The 27,402-nt window shown below is 39.3% G+C and overlaps 1 pseudogene; it reads right to left on the bottom strand.

The window, feature by feature from the left end:
• On the bottom strand, nt 1-26,061 carry LOC102850196 (annotated as a pseudogene).
• Nucleotides 26,062-27,402: the final 1,341 nt, after the last annotated feature.

Here is a 27,402-nt window from a genome sequence, read left to right as displayed (position 1 = left end):
TCACCAACCACGCTCCTCATTGTATTCCAGCACATGCCGCTTGATCTTGGACGAGTCCACTCATGTGACAAAGTCCTCCATGCTGGGAGTGAAAAAGAAGGCGGCGTCGGCCTGCTCCATGAAAGCCATGGCTGCTCGGAGGTGCTGTGCCATGCACAGCTTGAGCAGCATGGTGGGCAGGTGGTTGCGGTAAGAGGAAGAGGCCGTGACAAAGTCGCAGAGTTCCAGTGAGCCCCGTGTGGGCACCAGGCACAATGCATGAGATTTAACCAGCACTGCTGCAGCAGAGCGAACGTGACACAGGTCATTTTCGGGCAAGTTGCGCAGGCACCGCGCTAGCTCTGGGACATCACGGCTCAGCTGGTTGTATTGCGTGTAGTCCTCACGCTGCAGACGATAGCGCCTCAGAATCCACAGCTTGTACAGGTTGTGGTCAGTGACCTCCCAATTCCTACATTGTGGTGGTTGTTGTTGATTGCCATCTAGTAGAGATGGACTTACAGCGACTCTATAGCAACAAAATACCTAATACATTTCCATATAGCTATCATTGTTTATCCAAGTTCATAGAGTTTCCAGAGGCATGTGATTTAGGAAGTGGATACCACTCCTGTTTCCAAACCTGTTTTACAACTGGGAGCTTCATCAAACACAGTCCACATTGGGAAACCATTCTGGTATTTAATACTCCAATGGTACAATGTTCAGCATCATAGCAACCCAGGTTATTTCATACAGCACATTGGCAAAGAATGATGTGCAAAGTGGAAGGATGTTCCTCCAGATATAACAGCACTAGTCTCATTTAGCGGTGGCTAAGTGCAGCCATTCTTAGTATATACAATTCTAGCAGATGGATATACAGCCACCTCATTTTCCCCCCCTTTTATTTTTCATTTGGTTTTTGGTGATAGTGTTATTCTTTTGAGTAACTAAATGGATTTTCTTATTTCATACAATTTTAAGCTATTTAAACTTTTTTAAAAGTTAAACCTAAAATTGAAACTTCTTACTATGGCCACTCCACACTTCCTTTTCTGAAAATATTCATTATATTCACATAAATATTGACCATGTAGCTTTCCCTTAACTTACTATGTGTTCTTAGTAAGACTTCCTTCTTAAATTTGGCTTTGCATGTTGTCAGACTTTTGTATCAGTATAATTTTAGCCTTTTTCAACTATGAGGAAAGGTTTGGAATAGTGAGTTGTCACTCAAAAAACATTTGAGAGTCAGAAACTGATCCTTATAAAATGCTTGTGACAGGTTGTTTACTACTTGTTGATTAAATAATGAACTAATCAGCCAGAAAAAAAATTCTTCTTTTCCTTCATAATCAGAAAAAGATCCGTGCTGAAGAGAAAAAAAGGCTTCACACATTCATTTGATGTGACATGTGACATTGTGAAATCTAAAGTTGTTTGTCTAAGCCTCTGCATTGCACAGACCAAAGGCAGTGGCCCTGCCTGCAGGTTTAACCTGATGATTGATGTGCTCCAGCAGAACAAGAGCAATAAAGCCTTTGCTCACAGCAGCCATTGGAAACTCATCGTTTCTAGTTCAGCAATACAGTTTAAATTGGCCTCCGTCACACTGGTAGTGTCACTATGGAAACTATCCTCTCAGATCCAGTAGGGACCGTGAGACTCTTCTCTGATTTAAATTTCTCATCAGAAAGTTTTCTAGATGGAATTATAAACAGGTAACTTCTTCACAATAGAGTTTAACAAGTCCAGTGTCATCTACAGCAGTTTGACATGGTGTTGATTGCTGTCAAGTGGTCCATGACTCCTGGCAAGCTTATGCACAACTGTGTCAGACCATTTGAGCCACAGAGTTTTCACTGACTGATTTTGTTAGATCACTAGGATTTATTCTTAGTCTATCTCAGTCTGGAAGCAGAGCTAAAACCTCTTCAACATCAAAGCAATGTGCAAGACCCCTTTGACAAGGAATTGAACTATTTCTTATATAAACAAACAAAAATTAATTGTCATAGAGTTGATCTCATAGCAACTTTCTATTGAGTTTCTGAAGATGTAAAAGTTTAGAGGAGGGGATTGGCCCTCTTCCTCATGTGGGGCAGCTGGTGGATATGCTACACACTACACCACCAGGAATTTTACAAGTGAACAGGCACCTTTTTCAGAATATGTGTTGTTATGGTTAGGTGCCACGGAGTCAACCGTGACTCAGAGCAACTTATGAACGATAGTGAAGGGCCACTCCACCTCATTAGACCTTGGGGATTCTTGCATACACTGTTAAGAGTATCAGTAGTGTTGTTTGCTCGGGTATCAGTCCTGCTTCTGGTATCCATAGCTGCATCCCTGGACTTGGGACTGCAACATCTGGCAAGAAGAAAATATTTTCAGATCATGTGGGGAAGGCGTGTACAGTCATACCAGTGTCTTCTCCTACTATTTCTTCTCCAGATATCCCTGAGAAACATAGGAATCTCTGAACCTTGGTTAGCTCCTCTCATACTGAGTGTGAGTACTCTTTTTTTAAAAAAAAAAATAATTTTCTTGAAAGTTTACAGAGACTTAGGGTTTCCAGTGATTCATTGTTGAACTTTTCTCCCTACCCACCCCTTCTCCCCCAATTCGCTCTTCTCTTTGAAAAGCAAAAGAAAAAATCTTCTTTGTTATGCAATTTCTCTCACTCTTGAAGGCATGTGAGCCAGCCCTTCTTACCCTTATTCCTTCCTGCTTTACATAACAAATGTTTTCATTGCCCATTGCAATACTTGATCAGACCATTACTCTGAGGGTGGTAGACAACAACATGATATGTTCATTTAATATGATGTTTCTTGGACCATTGCTGCACTCTGTGGGTTATTAAAGCATGCTCCTTGGTTAGAGGGAGTATGACTTGGTGGCCCAAACTGGTACATATCTTTTGTTCCAGCCTTTTAATGGTGTTTTTGGCATTTGCATCAGTTACAGAATTTGCGAAGCCCAGTGTAGAGTAAATATATATTCCTTTGAGGATCTATTTGTAGCCACCTGGTACCCTTAGTCTGATATAATCAGTGTACCAAACATGTGCAGGGCTTTCCCCCGTGGGAATCTGTCCCATAGCCATCTGCAATCATTTTCTCTCTTGCTGGCATGTAGAGCAATCTTTATTCATGTTGTGTGTTTCTCAGAGTCAGAAGGAGGAATATGCCTAGTTTGAGCCCATCTTTGTATTTCTGAAGCACCCCCTGGGTACCCTTATTTCATAGTCTCAGTTGGCTCCCTCAAGGGTGTGCACCCAATCACTCTCTGATCTGGACAAGAGCTTCTTTTGATGAACAATATTATGGCCAACTCTAATGTTCCCCTTAAATTCCCAAAGTGTCCATGCCCCACGTGGTATCCTTTTAATAGCCCAGTTTTTCATGGCCCATTTGCCTGACCATATGGCTAAGCCATTAACCACTGCCCATCAATTAGTAAAAATCCCAGTCTATGAATGCTCACCTTTGCCCAATTCCTTATTCACTGCTAGGAAGACAGCATGTGTGTGGTCCAGTCCATTGTTCTTGGTTTTCTCGATCAGAGTCCTGTCATCTACTGGTCATAATGAGGCTTAATGATGGTTTTCCACATCAAATGTTGTCCACATACCTTGGAATTGACATTTGTCTACTAAGCAGGTCTTTACTGATCAGCATGAAGTTATTCATTGAGCACTGTTCATATGACAATGAACTCTGGCAGTTTCTCCAGATATTCCATGATAGGACCAAAGAAAAAGAGAATACTTGCTCATGGATATGGTAGATGTCTCTCCGCATTCCTCCAGTAGTTTTTTCCTGGATGAATCATCTCCATTTTATACTATTTTGGGCACCACCTTCTTCAGTAGAGTGTTTATGTGTCATCCCCCATGACCCAATGGGTATTTCAGGTTTCATATTGATGTAGTCTCAACCAATGTCCAACAGCAGACAAGTAATGGTTTTTCAAATGGCATGTATCATGCAACTTCACCATGAAATTTCCTTATCCAAAACCTTCATGATTGCCACAGGGCAGCCTTCTCAGGGTTTTGCAGTAAGCTCCAATTTGCATAAGAACAGGTGGCAGATACTTCCAGAACTGTGTCCAAATGTGGATTATAAGGGCCTAGAGACAAGGAGAGTGAGACTGAGTTCTATATTTCAGCTAGTTGCTCAGGTCCCCATTCAAACACAATTTTCTTTTGAGTAACTTTATGCATGGGAGTTAACAATGTCACAATATAAGTCTTCTAAAATCCAAAAAAGAGTAATCAAAAGTTAGGTCTCCTGTTTAGTCTTGGGAGTAAGTAATAACAGGAGCTTGTTCTTGCTTGCCTATGCAAAGTCACAAGTGGTTCCTGAACAGGTTATTTCTAAGATGTTTACTGTTTGGGCAGGATGCTGGATTTTTGCTGGATATATCAACTAATCTGTTAGTGATGTGGGAAACTACTCTTTTAAAACTATTCCTAGTCTGTTCTTCAGTGTTTGGTATTAACAGGATATCATCAATGTAATATATAATTAAATTGAATATCTAGACCAAGTCCAAGTCTTTTCTGGCCGGGTTATGACACTAGACTGGTGAATATAGATAACTCTGTGGTAAGTCTGTAAAGGTAATTTGAGATCCTTCCTTTGTGAAAGCAAACTGTGGCTGGCTCTCTTCTGAGATTGGAATGGAGGAGAAAAAAAGAACCACCAAAAACCCAAAACCAAAACATTTTGAAGATCTATCACTACCTTCCTTTGGTCTGATGTATTCTCTGCACTTTTGATACCATTACTGGGACTACTGAAGACAATGGTGGCACTACTTTACTTAGGCCTCTATAATGTACAATTAACATCCACAAGCCACCGCCTTTTTACAGGCCATATAGGGTTATAAAACAGAGAATTGTCAGCATCAACACTTAAAGTTTCATATGTCTTTGCAAAAGGCAGTTATTTTCTTTTATCCACAAGAATCTTATATTGCTTAATATTAAAAACCTGGATGGGCTTAGACAATACTAATAGTTCCCATTTAGGATGTCCAATCAACACTGGCCTCATGGCAGGCTTACAGGGCCTCAGTTTTACAATATACAGTCAAGAAAGTCTTCCCAGTTGCAACACCCCCATGATACATCTTCAAGGATATGAACATGTACGGCCAAGCACAATCAATAAGAGTGCATCTAAATTCCAAAATCAATCTCCATAATAGTCTATGTGTTTCCTCCTGCCAAAGGGGCCCTTTAGAGTAGTGAGAGAAGATCTTCACCCTGAAACCCACAGCGTTCCTTTTCAGCAGGAAGTAGCTAAGAGAATATGCCATCCCCTTTTCCTTATGAATCAGGGTGAAGTCTCTCTCAGGGAGGAGTGATAGGGAATGGCAAAGGACACACCGACAAAGGAGATTAATCAGAACTGACTTTGACAAGCACTGTGGCAATTGGACAATTAAAACAGACATTCGGATCGCAGGGAAGAAGAACAAACTGGGGAGGAGGGTGGAGAGAATGGTGTGGCAATGAAGGAGTGAAAGCCCAGAATCCCTGTGAATGTTCATTGAAACTAATAAAATTTAATAATAATAATAAAAAAAGAAAGTCTTCCCCAATTAGGCGTAATATCCATACCAATGATAAAATCAGGTAGAGGATATGTGACTACTTCATACAACATCTATTTATATTTTCCAATTCTCACTCAGACTTAAACTTTAGTCCCAATAATTGCTGCATTTTCATTTCCTCTTAATACAACTTTAGGTCCTTTAAGATTTTATCAATAGGTTGTACAACAATGAAAGATTTTTTTGCCAAAGGGGCCCTTTAGAGTAGTGAGAGAAGATCTTCACCCTGAAACTTACAGCGTTCCTTTTCAGCAGGAAGTAGCTAAGAGAATATGCCATCCCCTTTTCCTTATGAATCAGGGTGAAGTCTCTCTCAGGGAGGAGTGATAGGGAATGGCAAAGGACACACTGACAAAGGAGATTAATCGGAACTGGCTTTGACAAGCACTGTGGTAATTGGAAAATTAAAACAGACTTTCGGGGGGGGGAAGAACGAACTGGGGAGGAGGGTAGAGAAAATAGTGCAACAATGAATGAATGAAAACCCCAAATCTCTGTAAATGTTCATTAAAAATAATAAAATTTACTAATTAAAAAAAGAGCTGCACTAATAGCCCAAAGATATGTCATTCAAATTCCCAGCTGTTCCAAGGGAGAATGGTGGGCAATCTATCTCCTCATTTATGATTTACAGTGTCTAAATAAAATCTCACTGGAGGCCAGCCATGAGTAAGTTCTGACTCAACAGCAATGTGAGAGTTGACCTGTAAAATTATTGACAGCCATTACATTAGTTGGATGTTCAATCCTACCCCTAACCAATACATGTTTCTCTTCCATCACTAGTCTCAGTGCTCCATAAGCAGTAACACTCCTATTTCCCCATACCTTCTGATCACTGTATCCGTGAATAAAAATTCCTCTCTATGCAAAAAAAAAAAAAAAAAAAAAAAAAGAAAAAAAGAAAAGAAAAGCAAACAGGGTGGGCAGAGAGGAAAATATGCAACAATGAATGAATGGAAATCCAAGTTCTGTATAAACTTTGGTTAAAATCTAATAAAAAGGAAAAGTATCAATAGGTTTGGGAATTAGAGTCCATTGAGCTCCTGTGTTCAGAGGCCCCTAGAATGTTTCTTCTTCACCCCTAGTGCATTCTTCCCACCCATGCACATATGGCCTCAGATCCCTTGTTGAAGATTGGACCTGAAGACCTTGGTCATCCCATCAATCCATAACTTGATCAAGTAGCTGAGCTTCTGCTTCAAGAGATTCTAAGTGAGTTCTCTCATAATTAATTACCTCATGATTAGGATGAATAAGATACTTGTTTAGGTCTTCCTGATGTTTGGAGAACAAAAGGAGTTTTAATTAGTCCACTCAACCTCCTGTATTGCTGCCTTAGGATCTTTGTGTCAACTCCATCAATGTCTGCTGTGGCCCTAAATCAATTCTGAAGCAGAAGTTCAAAGCAAAGCACTTTTCTTCAGAACTGTCTGAGATAGGAAGTCTTCCCTGGTACTACTACCTGGTTTTTGGACTTACAGACTCGTAAACTCAAGAGATATTGGCTGCAGCAGAAAAAAACTGGCAGCAGCTTGAGGCGTTTGGAATCACAGAAGTCCAGAAAGATTGCCATACAGGCCATCACATCAAGGGCTGGATAGGAGGAGATAGGTGGTGAATGGAGTAGGTGGGAAGAGAAGGGAATTCTAGACATGCATGTCAAGGGCGGGGACAACACTGAATTTATTGGTTATTTCTACAATTGAGAAATGTCTTTGATCAGCATTTTTTCTGGAAAAGACTTGTCAGTCAGATAATGTTTTAAATCTGAGCATTCAAATTAAGACAGAACAGGAAGAAGGATTGGCCATCCACTTCTGAAATAACAGGCCTTCGAAAAGTCTATGTACAATAGACTACAGTTCGACCAGCAGATATAATAACTGCGCCTGAGCCCTCAGGTATGGAAACACAAAGGAGGAGGAACAGTTGTAAGCAGACATTAGTGATTGGAACATGGAATGTGAGAACCATGAATGCAGAAAAATTGGATATTGTTAAGAAAGAAATAGAATGCATAAATATTGACGTACTAGGTATTGGTTAAATGAGATGGACTAACATGGGACATTTTGATTCAGATGATCATATGATCTACTATGCTGGGGATGAAAAGGTAAGGAAAAATAAGGTTGCTTTCATAGCTAAGAAAGTAATTTCTAGATCTGTCTTAAAATATAATGTTGTTAGTGACAAGATAACATCTATACAAGGAAGTCCTGTGAATATAGGCAACAACAAGCAGAGCCAAAGAGGAGGAGATAGAAAATTTCTACCATTATTTGTAGTCAGAGATTGATTAAACATGCAATCAAGATGCATTAATAATAATGGCTTACTGGAATACAAAAGTTGGGAACAGAGTAGGATCAGTAGTTGAAAAACATGGACTTGGTGACAGAAATGAAGCTGGAGATAGAATGATAAAATTTTGCACAATCAACGACTTATTCAATGCAAATACATTTTATAAGAAAAATAAACACAGGTTTTACACATTGATTTCACCTGCATAGGCATGCATAGGAATCAGATTGATCAGAAAGGATTGCTTGAGAAGCTCAATAGCAGCTGTCAAAACTAGTTCCAGTGCTGACTGTGGAACAGATCACCAACTATTCATATGCAAGTTTACACTGAAGCTAAGGAAAACAAAATCAAATCCATGGGAACCAAAGATGAGCTGTGGGAGAATATCTAGAATATCACACAGAAAGACAGCAAAAGGTCATTACAAAGGCAGAAGAGGATGAAAAGACCAAGATGTTTGTCAGAAGAGACTCTGAATATTGCACTAGAGCACTGAGATGCCTAAGTAAAGGGAACATACCAAAGTAATAAGGGGCTAAACAGAAGATTTCAAAGGGCAGCTTGGGAAAACAAAGTATAAAGTATTATAATGAAATGTGCAAAGAGCTGGAGTCAGAAAACTAAAGGGGCCGAACTTGCTGGGCATTTCTTAAGCTGAAGGAACTGAAGAACAAATTCAAGCCTCAAGATGCAATATTTAAGAACGCTTTGGGCAGAATATTTAATGATCTAGGAAACATTAAAAGAAGATGGAAAGAGTATACAGAGTCATTTGAATTGACAAACACAGAAAAATTCCATGAAATGAAGTATGAGCAAGAGCCCATGATAATAAAGGGAAGAAGTTCAAGCTGCTCTGAAAGAATTGACAAAAAACAAGGTCATGGGAATTGATGGCATGCCAATTGACATATTTCAAAATACAGATACTTCCCTGGATATGCTCACCAAGTTGTACCAAGAGATCTGGAGGACAACCACTTGGCCAACTGACTGGAAGAGATCTGTATTTATTCCCATTCCAAAGAAAGGTGACCTGTCAGAATGCAGAAATTATTAAACAACATCTTTGATACCACATGCAAGCAAGATTCTGCCAAACATTATCCAAAAATGATGGAAATAGCACATCAACAGAGAACTGTCTAAAGTGCAGGCAGGATTTAGAAGAGACCATGGTTCTAGGGATATTATAGCTAAAGTTAGATGGATCTTAGCTGAAAGCAGGAGTACCAGAGGAATGTCTGTCTGTGCTTCATTGATTATGCAAAGGCGCTTGACTGTGTGGATCATAATAAACTGTGGCTGACTCTGAGAAGAATGGGAATCCCAGAACACTTGATTGTGCTTATATGAAACCTGTGCTTTTATCAGGATGCAGTTATCAGAACAGAGCAAGTAAACACTGCATGGTTCAAAATTAGGAAGGGTGTACACCAGGGATGTGTCCTATCTCCATACCTTCTCAATGTATATGCAGGACAGATTATCCAGGAGGCTGTGCTCTATGAGTAGAAATGTTGCATCAGGATTGAAAGAAGACACATCAACAATGCGCTATGTAGATGACACAACCCTGCTCACTGTAATGGAGGAGTATTTGTAGCACTTGTGGGAGAAGGTCAAAGAGTGGATTGAAACTCAACATCAAGAAAACAAAGTTCCTCACCATTGGGCTAATTGGCAGCTTTGTGATAGATGGTGAAGAGATGGAGAGATTACAGCTTTAGTTTGCTTGGCTCCACAATCAACACTCTTGGCACCAGCAGCCAGGAAATTAAAAGTCAGATTACATTGGGAAAGTCTGTTGTCAGAGACCGCTCCAAAGTACCGAAGAGCAACAACGTCAGCCTGGAGACTAAGGTGCACCTGATCCAGCTCATAGTCTTTGCAATTACTTGCTATGCATCAGAAAGCTGGGCAATGATTAGTGATGACAGAAGGAGAATTGATGCCTTTGAGTTGTGGTACTGGAGAAGAGTATTGAATATATCATGGAGTTCTAGGAGAACACAAAGGTTCACCCTAGATCTGGGGAGACCAGGCTGCTCCTCGGAGGCAAGGATTCTGAAGCTTTGTCTAACATACTTAGGACATGTTTCAAGGCAGGACCAGTTCTTGGAGAGGGACGTCATGCTTGGGAGGTTGGAGGAACAGCGTAAGAGAAAAAGATCTTTAATGAGATGGATTGATTTAGTGACTGGAGTAATGGGAGTAGATTTGTCAGAGACAATAAGATTGACACAGGATAGAGAATGTTTTAGGGCTATTGCACATGGGGTCACTATGAGTCACAGGTGTCTCGATGGCACATAACATGGCAAGTAACCATCCCAAAATATCCACACTACTGGGATAAATCTTTTCCCTGTAGTCTTCTGTGATTTATCTGTTAATCATCCTTATTCTCATCTTATCCTTAACGCTCATAATGGGAAGCCTTTTTAATAGAGCTGACATAACTTCTTCAATTGTTGCCTTGTTCTCCAGTAGCAAAGCTAGATGAGGTGTTCAGGTTAGAGGGGCTCCCATGATTATCATCTCTGCCATGGCCTCTGTCAGGGTCATATTCACTGGATGAACATCTTCAGTGTCATAAAGACATTGTAACATGGCTTGCATATAAGAGGAAAGGGGAAATTTTCCTTGGAGAAAGAAACAAATTTAAAGATATATCTAATTCACTCTATCAAGTTAATTGCACCTTCTGGCCTAATATTTTTTATTTTATTTTATTTTTTATTAATTTTAATGAATGTTTACAGATATTTTGGATTTCCATTCATTCATTGTTGCACTTTTTCCCTGCCTACCCCTCCCCTCCGGTTCGTTCTCTTTGAAAAGTAAAAGAAAAATTCTTTCATTGGTATACAATCCTGCTCCCACCTCCTATAGTACACTCCACTATGCAGCCTTCATTCTGGACTCTTGTCATAACCATAATGCCCAATCATATATTGCTTCTAAACTGTTCTCTCCCTCATCTGTTTCAACGCAGTATACATAATTTATTAAATTTTTCTAGTCTCACCCCAACCCTGATGTCAGCCTCATTCTACAACAGTGGCACTATGCAGCATTTGCCCTTTTGCAACTGAGATACTTCACTCAGCATAATGTCCTCCAGGGTCACCCATTTTGAATAATATTGCATGAGTTCCTTGTTTTTCAATACAGCATACTATTCCATTGTGTGAATATACCACAGCTTCTCTATCCATTCATATGTTGATAGGCACTTAGGTTGTTTCCAACTCTTGTAGTGTCATTTGTAAGCATTATATAGATAATTGTGGGTCTGTATTAACCCAAACATTCTCTTTCATTTTGTAGCATATAAAAGCACAGAGGCTGCCCCTGAATTCACCACTCTTACAATCCATTTTAGTAATGGTTCCTTGGGAAGCTGTCTATAATGATCTACATATCCTCTGTTCCATATCCCCTAGTTAAAATGATTTCTTTCTCCTGCCCATCTGGTCCTGGACTACTATTTTTGTGACCACAGGTTGGAGAAGTGTGTCTGGTTGCTTCCTCATGATTTTTTCTTTCCAAGTAGAACCTGAGATTACGAGGAATAACTATGCCCTGGTAGGACTTTGTTAAGTTCTGGTTTCAGTCATCTTGGTTCCTACGTTCTTGTCCCTTGTGTATACTATGACCAATGATAGCAAAACTCAAGGAATTTAAAATGTCACTTTTCCCTTATTACTCTGTATTTCTGTATGTATACAATTAACCAGCTTCTCAGGAGTTAGATCCACTAACACCATATATCATGAGTAACTTTTGCTGTCTGTAGCTGACTGTGCCCGAGACCTGGACAATGAATAAGGATGACAGAAAAAGAATTTATGCATTTGAGTTATGGTGTTGGAGAAGAGCATTGAACTTCCTATGGATGGCCAAGAAAATGAATAGATATGTCTTAGAGAAGGTTCAGTCAGAGTGCTCTTTGGAGGCAAGATGAAGAGGCTTCACCTCACATACTTTGGGCATATTGCTAGGAGGTGCAATTCCTTGGAGATGGACAGGATGTTGAGAAGGGTTGAGGGTTGGCAAATGAAAGGAAGACCTTCAACCAGGTGGATTGACAAGGTGACCACTGCAACTGGGCTCTTGTGTGACAGGAAGTGTGAGAATGGTGCAAGACAGGACTGGTTTCAGATCTTTTGCTCATAGGGTCACTATGAGTCGTACTGGACTCAATGGCACCTAAGAACAACTGACTGCAATATAATAGTTTCAGTAATACATGGATATTTCTTGTCTAAGCCAGAGACCAAAGGTTTCTTACCCTTTTGTTTGCCATTTTCTCCAAAGACCCATGTTACCAGAGATTCTTGACCTTTAGAGAATTCCACTACTCTGACACCAATTGTATTCATAATTAGTTCTGTTAAGATTAGTAGCAAACTAGTTGCAAGAAGAGTCAAGTCAACACTGTCCCAAAGTGCTGTGTAGCTCCATGATTTTTGACAGCTACAGCTTCTTCTTTGTTCAGTTTCCCAGTTCCTCTATTTTCCTGGGACTCAGTGGTTCACTGGAAGGTATCCCAGCGAGTCAAACCAATTAGGGGAATGACCCATGTGACTATAAGAATGCAGGCCAGTTTTGCAGAGACTCACATGTGTTGTAGACAATCTGTTTAAAATAAGTGCCTCCATAAGAGAGGTTCTCCATACTGAGGTTCCATGAGCCTCTAGTAGGATGGGACTTTTACCTCATCCTAATCCTCTCTCCTTAATACAATAACTACTTCAGCATAAAATGAAGAGTTAATCATTGTCTAGGAAAGACATTTTGAATGATAAACCTTAGAATCTCAGACCATTCTGATTTTACTTAGTGGTCCAGCTGTCGTTGATTGTTGTTGTGTAACATCGAGGAGCTGACCCATAGCCGACCCTCTGGTGGGTTTTCAGAGGCAGTTAATTGCACAGGAGATTGTCCATCCTTCTCCCACAGAGCAGCTGCCGTAGCTGAACCACGTTCTTTTGGGAATGCAGTGCAGCTTCTTACCACTAGGTCTCCAGAACTCCTAGTGGTACATAGTGAAGATTTTTGTTTTATTGATGTTCAGACGTAACCCATACTGAAGGCTATGTGATTTTTAATCTTCTCTAGCAAGTGATTAAAATTTCCATCACTTTCTGCAAGCAAGATTGTGTCACCTGAGTAACATGGATTGTTCATGAATCTTTTTCTAATTCTGATGCCACATTTCTCTTCTTATAGATAAACCTCATGAGTGATTTGGTCAGCATGGAAATTCTATAGCTAAGGAGAAAATATTTCACCCTGACACGCAATTTGATTTTAGATCATATACTTGACTCATTGTGTTCTAGAGAGAAAGGCTTCTGGTGAACCAACTGTTATGGGCATTAATTATAGGCAGTCCTCTTATATTTGGTGATGGAGGTTTGCTCTTGTGGGTTTACCGGAGTTAAATTATCTTCAACAAAAACATAATGGTACACCAATATGTTGTTGTGTGCCATGAAGTTCGAAACACCCATCGCGGACGCTCCAGTGAGTTTTCAAAAGCAGGAAATTTCACAGAAGGAGAGTGCTCATCTTTCTCACATGAAGCAGCTGGTTGATTTGAACAGCAGGCCTTTGAAAATACAGCATAGCTTCTTACCACTAAGCCACCAGAGCTTCAAATAATATTTAAAAGAAAATGTGGAATGAAAGGTATCATTGCTAATGGTAGATGGATCTTGATTAAAAGCAGACACTATTAGAAAGATGTTTATTTGTGTTTTATCAACTATATAAAGGAATTCAACTGTGTAGACTATAAAAAATTATGGAAAGAATGAGGAAAAAATATAATTTCAGAGCATTTAATTATGCTCACATGAATTTATACATAAACTAAGAGATAGTTGTTTAAACAAAGGACAGTGTTATATGTCACTCACTCATTTATTACCATTGAGTCTCATAACTGACCCTCCAGTGGGTTTTCTGAGCCTATAAACAGCACAAGAGGAGATTGTCCATCTTTCTCCATCAGAATGGCTAGCGTATTTGAACCAGCAGAGAAGCACCAGGTTGGGTTAGCAGCGCAATTTCTCATGAACTTTGTCACTGGAACTCCTGAATAGAAGGTGCCTATTAGTTGACAGAGGTGAAGGCACTCAAAAACAATCACAACAGCTTTTTAAACTTATATTTAGAAATACTGCATTTCTCTCTTTTTGCATTAATGCATAGAACAAAGTAAGAACTATGTTCTTATATTCTTATCTCAATACTTATTTGTACTTCTTTGTAAATAACGCTTTCAAACTTTCTGAAGCAGTACAAACACCTGCAAACTTTCTAAGTTTGTGTTTTATTTTAAGAATATGCTTTTGAAATCTAACTTGTAAACAGATTTTATAAAGTAAGATTTGATTTGTCACACACAGCTTCTGCTAAAACAGAAAGACTTTTATTTTAAGATATTTTTTGAAAGATACCTTTATTGTTTTTTTTGTTGAGATTTTAATGAAAGTTTGTAGAGAACATGGATTTCTGTTAATTTATTATTGCATATTTTCCTCCCTGCTTCCCCACCCCATTCACTTTTCTCTTTGGAAAAAAAATTCTAAAGAAAGACTCTCAAGAGCCAAAAGGAGGTTCTGCAGTAACTAGGGCATCTATCATATGCAATTGGAATAGATCATACAGAAATTACAGGCAAGATAAAACTGCTTGTGCTAAAAGCAAAGGTAAAAAGGGAAGAGGTAAGATCTTAAGGAGGCCGGTGCAAACAGGTTTAAGGTTCTTGTATTTAAAGAAAGTGTGAAATGTATGGAGAAATTGCTGAATATCAAATGTCACTCATACTAAAGAGCCAAACTGACGTCTGTCTGTTTTATCAGAAAGAATTGAATTCTGCAACTGCAGGGCAATGCAGCTAATCTCATTATGGTGCTGTCTGATATTTTGATTCTCAATGAAAATTTGCACACTGTCCATGGATTATTTAGTAGAGGTGATGCATTCTGTGCCTAGATGTTTTTATGAGCTTCTTCCAAACTTTGCAGTTATTTGCCATCTTCCCTCTTTCAAGTACAGAGTGGAGACTGAAAAATACAAATAAAGATATGGTATCTAACTGGTGTTGATTGTATAGAAGGAAAGCCCTCAGCATTAGATTTTTTTGCTGGGACTGGCATGAGAAAAGTCATCTCAATTTCATATTATCTTCTATTAATGATATTTCTTATTATATATTACTTCTCATCTCCAATATAAAAATCATACAAATATTTCAAATCATCACCAAGTCATCTTTGCTGTGTTATTTTTTTCTGATCTTTGCTCTTAAATCTTATTTTCCGTGTCTCTTCTGTCCTCTTTCCTGATCATTCCTCATGCTAGTTTATACCAAGAAGGCAGTCCTGTAACCAAGTAGAAATGCATTGGATAGAGAAGTGGCATGACTACAAGCTAGGACTAAAATTCTGCCAAAATAATGTTTATGAATAATTTCCTTTAAAAGGATTAGTTCAAAATTCCTGTGAGGGTTCTTGTGAGGCAGAGGTTAAAAATGTCCCGTATGTCAAACTTTCCAAACTCTGGTGCCATTCCATCATTTCTAACTTTAATTATTCCTTCTCCCTCAGCCATCTTTTTATGATTTCTCTCTTTGGGCTCCAAATTTGCTGCAAGTTCTCACAGAAACACAAAGGCTATTAGGAAATTAACTCACTTGGTTGTTGTTCTTAGATTCCATTGAGATGATTATGACTCACTGAGAACCAACGAACCGTAGATCTGAACCCTGTCCTATCCTGTGCCAACCTCACAATCTCTGGCACACTTAAGCCCGTTGCTGCAGTCACTGAATCAATCCACTTGATTGAGGGTCTTCTTCTCTCCTTCACTGTCCTTCCTCCTTAATAATAACCTCTTCCAAAACATGACCAAAGTATGAAGATGAAGCTGTGCCATCCTTGTCTATAAGGACTCTTGATGCATCTTCTCCAAGACATATCTGTATTCTTTTGGCAGTTCCCGAGATATTCAGTACTCTTCTACAACACCAAAGTTCAAAGGCATCAAGTTTTCTTCTGTCATCCTTAGTCATTGTCCAGCTGTCAGATGCATAGCATGTGATTGAAAAGACCAGGGCCTAAATTAGGCACAATTTAGTCATCAAACTAACATCAATGCTATTCAGTAATTTGAAGAGGTGTTTGATGGCAAACTTTCTCAATGCATTGTCTCCTGATCCCCTGTTAGTACCAAGTGTATTATCTGTGGATCCAAGTAAGATGAAGTCATTGACAGTTTCAGTTTTTCTCCATGTATCATGATGTCACCTCTCAGTCCAGTGGTGAGAATGTTTGTTTCCTTAATGTTGGGATGCAACCCATATTTAAAGATACAGTTTGACCTTCTGCAGCAAATACTTCAAGTCCTCCTCACTTTCAGCAAGCAAGGTTGTGTCATCTGCATACCAAAGATTATTAATGAATCTTACTTCAATACTGATGCTACATAGTTTTTTCTTTATAGAGTCCAGCCTCTTGAATAATTTGCTCAGCATACAGATTGAATAGATACAGAAAAAGCATACAATCCTGATGCACGCCTTTCCTGACTGTAAACCAACTAGTATTTTCTTGCTGTTTGCACAACAGCTTCTTGTTCTATGTATAGATTTTGCATGAGAACAATCAAGTATTCTGGAAGTTCCATTCTCAGTATTAGCGATAACTTGTGATGATTAAAGGTCAAATGCCTTTACATAATTAATAAAGCACAAACACGTATTCTGGTATTCTCTGTTCTCAGCCAGGATCAATTTGACTTTGACAGTTGGTGCCACAACCTATTCTGAATCCAGGTTGAATTTCTGGCAATTTCCTGCCTATCACGTGTTCTAGATATCTTTGAATGATCTTCAGTAGTGTTTTGTTTGCATGTAACATTAATGATATTTTTTTTATAATTTCCTCATCCTATTGGGTCACTTTTATTGAGAATGGAAACAAATACTAATCTCTTCCCATCAGTCAGCCAGGCAGTTGTCCTCCAAACTTCCTAGCATAGATTGGTGAGTACATCCAGGGCTTCATCTGTCATTTGAAACATATTTGTTGATATCCTATTGATTCCCAGGGCCTTATTTCTTGCCAATTCCTTCAGTGTAGTTTAAACATCTTCCTCATTACCTTTGGATCTTGATCATATGGTTGTTGTTGTCGTTAAGTGCTGTCAAGTCGTAGACAACTCATAGCAACTCTATGAATGAAAGGCGTGAGCACTGTTCATAAGAGTTTCCAGAGGCAAGCCATTTTGGAAGTGGATGCCACTTCTGTTTCCAAGCTTGTTTTAATTGCGAAGCTCCACCAAACATTGTCCACCATGGGTAACCATTATCACATTTGTGACATCAGTGTCACAATGTTTAGCATCAGAGCAAACACGAGTTACCTCTGTAGAGGAAAGCACAGACCAGTGCTATACCACCTAGAAGAATGTTTGACCAAAATCAAAACCAGGCCTGAGGGCCACAGATTAAAATCACCCACCTTGGGCTTGGTAACAACATTCTGTCCACTAGATCAACATAGGTAGCCCTATGATGCCTTTGTTATTGTTCCTGAAATATTTCAGTGTTGACTGGTTCTTTTTGGTACAGTGATTCTGTATATGACTTCTTGTGTATCTATGTGTGCTCCCTGGATCATTCAAGATGTTGCCCATGTTATCTTTCAGTTTTGCAATTCAAGGCTTTCATTTGTTTTTTTCAGTTATTACAGCTTCAGAAATGCCAAGAGAATTATTTTCTTTTTTTTTCTTCCAATTATTCATCTTCCTTGGATCCACAGTCACTACATTTGGTACCAGCAGTCAGGAGATCAGGAGATGGAAAAGTCTGAAGTCAGGAACCTATTTTATTTACTCAGTTGGTCATTGTTAGGTGCCATTGATTCAAGTACGACTCATAGTGGTCCTATGAAGATCAATCAGTATGTGCACATAGAACACAAAACTTGAAGTTGATTTACAAAAAAACAAATTAATACTTTTGTTACTGAAATGTATATCAGCTTTAGTCCATATGGTAGTTTGACTACTTAATAGAATGTTTCTTTCTGTATTCATTTAGAGTACACACAATGTATCCGAAAAATGAGGAGACAGATGTTTAGTGACACAGAAAAACAGTATTGTGGCTTTGTAGTCATGCTCTCCAATTTGTATTTGTATTTCTTTCTGTCATTTCTGCAAGAAAAGCTTGATACCACGAGTCTTGTTCTCAAAGCTGTTGTAGAGCTTGTGATAGATCAATGGTAACTTTCACATATAAAATTTTCATAATTTTAGTTGGCTGTTTACTTGTTAAAGATGGTTGCACTGATGGTAACACTTAAAGCTAAATTTAATTTTAAAGTGGCCATTAAGTGACCAAATGATTCATTAGCAAAGGGCCAGTTTGTGAGTAGGGGAGAAATCCCAGTATATTCAAAATTTCCATTTTAAATTTGAAAATGAAATGTAGTTCCTGTGTGTTTATGCATGTGTATGAATCTTTGTACATCTGGCTGAACAGTAAATATTCTTTGTGATTCAGAGAAATACAGCTGAACTTTATAGAACATATTTCCTTTTCATTAATTAGGCAATAACGTATGGCAGCTAATCACTGTAAAAGATGCAATCAAGAAAAAAAAAGTTTCACTATAAATACCAAAAAAGGGATCAGAAGCTGCCCCACAAGTGGTTTTTAACACCCTCTAACTCAAGCATGCCATTCTGGTGACAGCTGTGCATTTGGAATTGAGGAAACAATAACAAAACTTAATGAGATTTGTAAATTATTATAATAAAAAAACCCTTCAAGCAGCCAAACTCATTTTTTCAGTCATTTAAAACTCTATTACAGAAGGAATTTGATTTAGTAAAATTAACATTTTTCATCCCCTCAAATAGACAGAAAAATTAAGAGATTTTGTTGTAAAAAATATGCATGAGTGTGGTTGTTTTTGTTGTTATGTACCATGGAGTCGGAGTTAACCCCTAGCTGACCCTCTTGTAGATTTTCACAGGTGGTTAATATCATAGGAGAAGATTGCCATCCTTCTCCCACCCGTCAAACCGCGTGCCGTCCTGCCACTAGGCCACCAGAGCTGGTGGCTGTTTTGGTAGAACTTTCCTTCTGAGTCAATCTGATTAACTAATTAATTAAATTCATATGTTTAACATATACTTATTACATGCCTCCTAAGTACCCAGGAAACAGAACAGACATAATTCATGTTTCTACTCAAGTTACAGAATAATGATAAAGATTATCAGCATTAAATGCAATTACACATTGCACAATTAATTGACTATATTCTCTATGATATAAAATGCTTTTTTTTGTGCTCAAAAGAATAAATTGATTTAATCTGTGTTATAGAAAATATGCTTCCTTGAAAAAAAGTTATTTAACTGAAACATAAATAAATAACATTAGAGGATACGCTTTAAAATTTTATCAGCAGAGATCAGTCCATGGAGAAGGACATGCTTAGTAAAGTCTGTCAGTAAAAAGAAGCCCTTCAGTGAGATAGAATGACACATTTGTTGCAACTATGAGCTCAAACATACAGCAACACTCTTAAAGAGAGCTCAGGACTAGGCAGTGTTTTCTTCTGTTAATAAAAGGGTTGTTACAAGACGGAACTGACTTGATGGCCCCTAACAACATCAGCCAGTATGAAAGAGGATTTATAATAAGTGAAATTTATGATATAACTATTTGCTTAACACCCTTTTATTTCATTCTTTCTTAAAGGAAATAAGTTTAAAAAGTATATTTTTAGCATATATATCTTTGAAAATGAAGTTTGAGTTCCATATAGATTCCTAATTCCTACTACATGGCTTTCCTAAATTAGATTGGTGAATCAAACCCACAGAAGACAGTCCTGACAATCTGTTTCCATGAATACTAGTGTCAAAGAAGTTCTACGTTATCGTAAATGAAAATATTAACCATACATTCTTATCAGAACTACATTCATTTGTCAACTGCAACAAGTACTTCACTGCTGATAGTAAGTTTGTAAACAGAACAAAAATAAAATAAATCCAATGAAAACATTCTCTGAGAATCAAGAGATTGATTATGTGGAATTAACAATTCACTACAGCCTTCAATATGCATTATATTTCAATATTTTAAAAAATTCTCACCATAAAAAAGTAACATCATAATAGATGGAGGAAAGATTGAAGTTGTTAAAAATTTCATTTTAGATGGATCTATAATTAACATTCTCATTTCATAGTTAAGAAATCAAAAGAAATGTTGTGTTAGGAAAATTGATCATTAAAGACCTTTTCAAAGTGCTAAAGAGAAATGATGTTAGTTTAAAGACTGTAATGTGTCTAAACCAAGTGGGATGTTAAGGTTTTATTGTTCAGAATGGCTTCCCTATCCATTGGCTTCTGACTTGACCACGTGGGTGGTGGGAATATATGACTAGGATATGTAAACCTATCCACAAGGGAATTAGCTAGTCTTGCCAATCTACAAGTGGATTGGCTAGTGTTGTCATTAAATTGAGCAGATCCAGCAGCAGAACTCAAGAATCTCATCACCAGCAAATATGAAGCAAGAGAATGCAACATGTCCTTCAGGACCAGAGATTCTCTCACCAGTCAGACAAGGGCCAATGGGAGGAGCAGAAATAACAGCCAACAAAAGAAAACCAGAGACTTGATACAAGATAGAGTTGACCTTGGAACCACTGTGCCATGGAACTAGAGTTAAGAATCTTTTGACCAAGTTTGTTGGAGGACTAAGAAGAATGAAGGGAGAGCCATAATTTGCAGGACTAAGAGCCGACAGGTGTGAGGCTGAAGACTGCATACATATGAGCACATTTTGGAAGCTGTTCTCACTGAGTGTATTCTACTACTAATCTGAATTATAGCTTTTTTATTTCTCTAATATGGTTCTTTGTGGTATGTGAGCTATTTCAACAGACTTTGGACCCAGGGAAGCGGTAAGATTAGTGTTGGGATGAGTAGAAAGATGTGTGGGAGTTTGGGAGACATATCTGACCTCCTTGGAATTAGTTTTGTGTTGTTGACATTGTTGAGGGAGATAGTTTCCCTTTGTGGAGTTGGTAAAGGTCAGATACGGCCCTTGCCCTTTTCACACATGGTCTTTTCAATTCTATTAAATTCTTTTCAATTTTTGTCCTATGCACCTGAAAGTTTGATAATGAGTACGGAAGATGGAAGAAGAATCAATGCCTTTGAATTGTGTGTTGGAGAAGAACATTCAATATCTCATTGACTGCCAAAAGAACAAATAGGTCTGTCTTGGAGGAAGTAAAATCAGGGTGCTACTTTAATGATAGAATGATGAAACTTCATCTCACATACTTTGGGCTTGTTGTCAGGAGGATTCAGTCTTTGGGGGAAAAAAATCATGCTGGAAAAGGTAGAGAAAAAGAGAAAGATCCACAACAAGACAAAGTGACACGATGACTGTAACTGTGGGCTTAAGTATATAAGCCTGTACTTGCTATGAGTCATATAGTCGATGACCTGGCATTATTAGAATTTATAATTAAAACTTATTATTTCCAAGTTATTCAATATTCATCATTACAACAATGCCTTTTGTAATAAATATGAATACTAGTGGAAATAATTTGCACTGCAATCCCAAAGGTGTGAGGTTCGAATCCACAAGCTGCTGTGTGGGAGGATGGAAAATCTCCTCTCATGCATTTACTGCCTCTGAAAACCTGCTGGAGGGTCAGCTGTGGGTCATTTCCATTTCTGACTCGGTGACACAAAACAACAACAAGTATGAAGAAGGAAACCTTGGAAGCACAGTCCAGAGGCTATGCCTCTCTGGTAATTCAAATTCACGAGGATCTCTATAGGACACGATGGGCAATCTCTTCCTCTACAATTAATAATTTTGAAAACTCAACGGAAGGTCAGCTGAAGTCACTTATGACTTAATGAAAAAGAGAGAGAGAGAGAGAGAAAGAGAGATGTATATATGCTTTTTTTTTGAGAACCTGTTAACCATTTAGCAGAATACTATTACCTGGAAATATAGCTCTAGGATAAAAGTGCCATTATGCACTTTCAAATTGGAACTTAAGCCTTACTGTAATAAGTTCAACAATCTTTTTTTTTTCCTTTTTAACAATCTTAATATTGTTTTATATTGATTCTAAACTTTATAGTAAATAGCTTCATATTCTTTAGGAAAAGCATGCTCTAGATCATTCTACTCTAGACAGCACCCTAGGAAGAATGAAGTGTTTTCTATTATATAACTGTAATATTAAAATCTGACTAAATCTACAGAAAAGTTAAGAAGGGGTAGACAGAAATATTACAATCGCCAAGACCCATGTTCTCTGTAGCTGCACTCCCTAATGACGGTATGTGATATAAATGATGACTTAGAGCAAAGGCATCCTGCAGGACCAGTAAAATGCAGCGAGGATGGAATTTTCAAGTCTGATGAGAAGGCCTTGAGGGAGAGACTAGAAATGTTAAAATTTAATTCTACACTGAAGTGGGAAAAGGTTGCTCTTTTTTCCCCTGAACTTTATTTATTCAAAAGGTAAGCTTTAAGGTTGACATTGGACAAAATAAGTTTATCTTCTCGAATCCTGCCTCTTAGAAAGAGAACCCTAAGCTAGCTGAAACTAACACATGGCACCGCACAATTTTTTTCTTTTATAAAAGTCCTAATGAGAGAGTATGATTCAACAGGGGGATTACATGCCAGAGATACAGGAGACCTGGATTCTTGACCCAGCTTTGCTGTGAGCTTGGAAAAAATTACAGAGTCTCTCTGGGTCTTGGCTTCTGTCCTTGAAACTAGTGTTCTTAAAAAAAAAAAAAAAGAAAATGATCTCTTCTAGCACTGATTTTTTCATTCCTAAGCATACATATTTTAAACAACTTCTCTTTCAAGTTTTTAGCAAGTAAGTTAAATAGTATTTTCTCATAGATCAAGTGAATATTATGAAAATCAAATAATATGAGACATAAGCAATGATATCTTTTCCAAAATAAACGAGTTGACATGCCCATGAGTTAAACTCTAGCTTGTTCAACCAGGAAGGACACATGAGGGTTGAATGAACATCCCATGGTGCTGCCTTAATGAAAGAAGGCACTGTGTAAGCAAAGCACAACCTGAAATGTCTTTACTGCTCAGAAACTGGGGCTGCATCTATGATTTTGTTCAACCACAGATCATCCAGCAGATAAAGGAATTATTTTCCTGGATAGCGATCAGCAAACTGCAGACATAGATGATACATAGGAGGCCAATTCCACTACTTAGTTCACAGCATATTACCGAGCTAGGCAGTAGCTAATGAGATCAAGTGAAAACCTCATAGGTGTTGAAGGGAGATTCCATATTGGTGCAGACACAGATCCTCTTTTCATGTAATATTGACATCCCTGAAGTCACCAGACTATGCAGAAATCAAGGCATGCTAATGGCCCATTGAATTTGCTTTAATTGCTTTGGCAGACATAATTGACTAACCTGTTTCAGCAGCCTTTGGCAGCTCACAAAACTCGGTGAGGCAGAGCAACAACATGTTAAGCTTCAGATTCCTTTCTTTTGTTGAGAAAATTTTCCAGAAATACATCAAGTTTAATACTTAATACAAGAGTATACAATGCATCCTTTTATGTCACTTTAGCTACCTCATTTCGCTCTTGAATTGGCTGTCTAAGAACACAACAGTCCTTGCACGAGTTAACTGTTATCTTTATACAACACATATTATGATTTGTGTACTTATCTCTAAGCTCTATTAATTTAATAACTGTTTCACTGATGAAATTGATGTTTTGGGGCTCTGGTGGCTTAGTGGATAGAGAGTTGCATTGCCAACTCAAAAGAATGCAGTTTGAATTCACCAGCTGCTTCAAGAGACAATGAGGCCTCTTGAAAGTTCACTGGAAGGTCATCTATAAGTGAGTTGAATTGAATTAGTTTATCAAAACTCTGTCTTTTCTTTTAGAGCACCAATTGTAGACGACTTACATATAGTTGATCAATACAGTAATAGCTATCATTCATTATCGTAATTATTCTAGGTTATCACGTGTTGTACATACAACAACACTTGGAGACAAGGATTCTGAAGCTTCTTCTGACATACTTGGGACATGTTGCAAGGAGGGACTGGTCCTTGGAGAGGGACATCATGCTTGGGAGGGTGGAGGGACGGCACAGGAGGGGAAGACACTCTATGAGGTGGATCGATTCAGTGACTGGGGTAATTGGGGTGGCTGTGTTGCAGACAGTGAGATTAGAATAGGACAGAGCAGGGTTTAGGGCTGTTGTTCATAGAGTTGCTATGAGTCTCAAATGACTCAACAGCACATGACAACAACAACATTTATTATGTGTTAGAAACTAAACAAAGCAGTTTATATCTTGCATGTCTATTTAATGTTTTAACAGCCCAGGTAGTGAGTATCACTAGAAGTATACAGAAAAAGAGTCAGAAGCCTGGATTTTAGGTAGATCACTCAAGGTCATACAGGTCTTACTTGGTGTGGTGAAGAATTAAACAGTAACTTTCAGGCATTAAATCACTGCTTGATACATAAAATCGTCTATAATCTTATTCTTCACATATTCATAGTGTATCACAAAATTGTTATCATATTTTTTTATTATTATATCAAGTTTCCCCCCATATTTTGTGTTGTTATAAAAAAATACTTCAATTAATTTAAGTTTTGTAAGATGCCTTCAAGTTGATTCGATTCATGATAGTCTATGGGCAACAGAATGAAAAGCTGCCCAGTCCTTTGCTGTTCTCACAATTAGCAGTGTGTCTGAGTTCATCACTGCAGCTAGTTTGTCAATCTTTTTTACTGAGGCTTCCCTCTCACCCTCATTGACCTTCTACTTCACCAAACAGGGTATTGATTGCCTGAAAATAAGTCCAAAGCAAATGAGTCAGATAAAAGATTGAAAAGATTTGTATTCCTACTTCTATTCATTTAACTTTTTAAAAGAAAATATTTAAATATACACAGCCTCAGCTTACAAATGATATCTGTTCTTTACTTTGTCTTTAATGCATTCTGTTCCTATTTAGCCTTTACTCCCTTTCCCTATCTCCCATATAGGATTCTTTTGTTTGCTTAATTGTAAAATGCACATATTGGTATCTTAGGGGGTAAGGGGTGGCATCAGAAGGGTGAGGACAGGCAGGAATGAAATCTCAGGGTGGCAGAAGTTGGTGGGTGGAGGGCATGAGCAAAGGAAGTGAGATTTGGTGATCTGGTGGAGACAGGAAAAGACAGGGCTATGTTAGTCCAATGGTGATTAATTTTTATTTTTTTTAACAAAGAGATTGTATTTTTCATTTGTGCATTTCCAATTTGGGAATAAGAACACACATTCTCTGGCTGATCCATGCTGAACAGGGGCATTGAGATGAAGGGGAAGGGGAGCCCACTTAACACTTTACTAAAGGTCTTGAGTTGAAGTTACATGACTTTTTGTTCAGTTAGAGGATATTTTCATGATGTCTTCCCTCTGGACTGCAAGGTGTTTGCATGGAGGAGTCCTGTGGGAGTGGGTTGCTCCACTTTGAGACTCCATCCACCTTCACTTTCTTAGCTGGTAGTTATATTTCCCTTTTGTCAGGTTCTGGAAAAAGACTCAGTATTCAGGTTACCTATAGGAAAGGAAACAAGCCTAGAGAGAAAAAACTTGGAGGAAAGTGGTTTAGATAAAGTTCCTCATACACAACAGGTGACTTTACCCAGAAGCCAGGTGAATTACCCAGCGCGTGGGGTGCTCTCTCCAGGAGTCTGAGGGCTCTCCCCTGTGGCTGATCCATACTCCCTAGGAGCCTTTCCTGCCAGGTGGTTTTCCCCAGGGGTCAGATGACACTCCCCAGGGGGCATGTGGCTCTTCCTAGGGGCCAGAAGACTCTCTCCAGGGCCCAGGTAGCATTCCCTTGCGGCTGACTGGTGCTCCCCAGGGGCTGAGTGGTGCTCCTGAGGAGCCAGAGGGCTCTCCCGTGCCAGGTGACTCTTCCCAGGGCCCTGGCGGTATTCACCTGGGGCCAGGTGGCTCTCCGCAAGGGCCAAAAGGCACATCTCAGGGGCCAGGCAACTTTTCCCAGGGGCCAGGTGGTATTCCCCAGAAGCAGGGTGGCTTACCCCAGGAGTCAGGAAACACTCCCCAAGGGCCTTGCAGCTCTCCCTGGGGCCAGGCGGTCTTCCCCAGGGGCCTGAGGGCTCTCCCTTGCCAGTTGGCTCTCTTCACAGTGCTGTCAGTCACTTCAGGGACAAAGTGGCACTCCCCAGGGGCCGGGTGGCTCTCCACAGGGGCAAGACATCCCATCCCTGACCCCCCCCTCCCCAACTTCTTCTGAAATCTGGACCTTGTGCCCTAGCAGTGAATGACCTTGGCCAGGGGGCAGCGCTTTAGGCTCTAACACTGCTATCATTTCCCTCTTCCTCTCAACCAGATGGTCTAATTATATCTCAAAGTAGGTATTATTATTATTTTCTCCTTCCACAAATTGAGATGGAGCTTCCAGAGTGGTGAACAGACCTGTTTGTGGTTAAAAAAAGCATAGTAATGGCAGTAGAAGAACTGCAACCAAGGTTGTCTGAAGGCAGGTTCTAAGGCAGCAAGCTCTGCACAGTGCTTAGGTTGGCCATCTTTGGTCTTCTTCTGGCTGTGACAGGTAATCAAACACTGGCATGACAAGTCCTCTGCCAGGACAAAGGACTGGAACACCTGGGTCCTGTGCTGGTCCTCGGTGGTGATGATCCACATGTAGTTAGCATAGTTGATTAAGGTAGCCATATGGAAACCCTGGGCTCTTGATTATCCCATTGAGACCCTGCTGTTGGAATGTGCAGTTGTGACCTTGATCCAAGTCATGGTCTTTCAATCATGCTTGGAAAGATGGAGGGTCAGTAAAGGAGAGGAAGACCCTCAGCAAGATGGGTTGAAACTGTGACTTCAGCAATGGGCTCATGTGTGGTGGAGATGATGACGATGGCAAAGGCTGGGGCAGAGTTCATATCAGCTGTTCATATGGTCACTATGAGATATACTAGATTTGATGGCACCTGTGATATTGGTGCTCCTGGTGCTGGATAGCAGCGGAGGCAGCTGGGCATTCTCCAGGCAGCAGGATCTCCAGAAGGTGGGGCAGTAATCTCGTGCTCTGGGCAGAATTGTGCTCTAAAACTGCAGCCCCTCGACCTGGCAGGCTCTGGTTCTGTTACTGGTCAGGGTGTGAGTGTGCCTGGGCTGGGCCGCAACCTTTAGCAAATGCAGTGGAAGTGGTGGGTGAAAGCTGACCATGCCATCAAGGCATTTGTGTCTTGCTGCAGAGTAAAGATAAGGTCCCCCAATGAGCCAGTCCCCCTCAAAAGGCGCAGGTAGTATAAGAGGCAAGTGTCCCACCTAGCCTTTACTTC

Source organism: Elephantulus edwardii, unplaced genomic scaffold (genome assembly GCF_000299155.1).
Source record: "Elephantulus edwardii isolate Elephantulus edwardi_28Jun2011 unplaced genomic scaffold, EleEdw1.0 scaffold00119, whole genome shotgun sequence".
Taxonomy (NCBI): Eukaryota; Metazoa; Chordata; class Mammalia; order Macroscelidea; family Macroscelididae; genus Elephantulus; species Elephantulus edwardii.
Note: the sequence above shows the minus strand (reverse complement) of the source record. Positions and strands in the feature narration are given on the sequence as shown.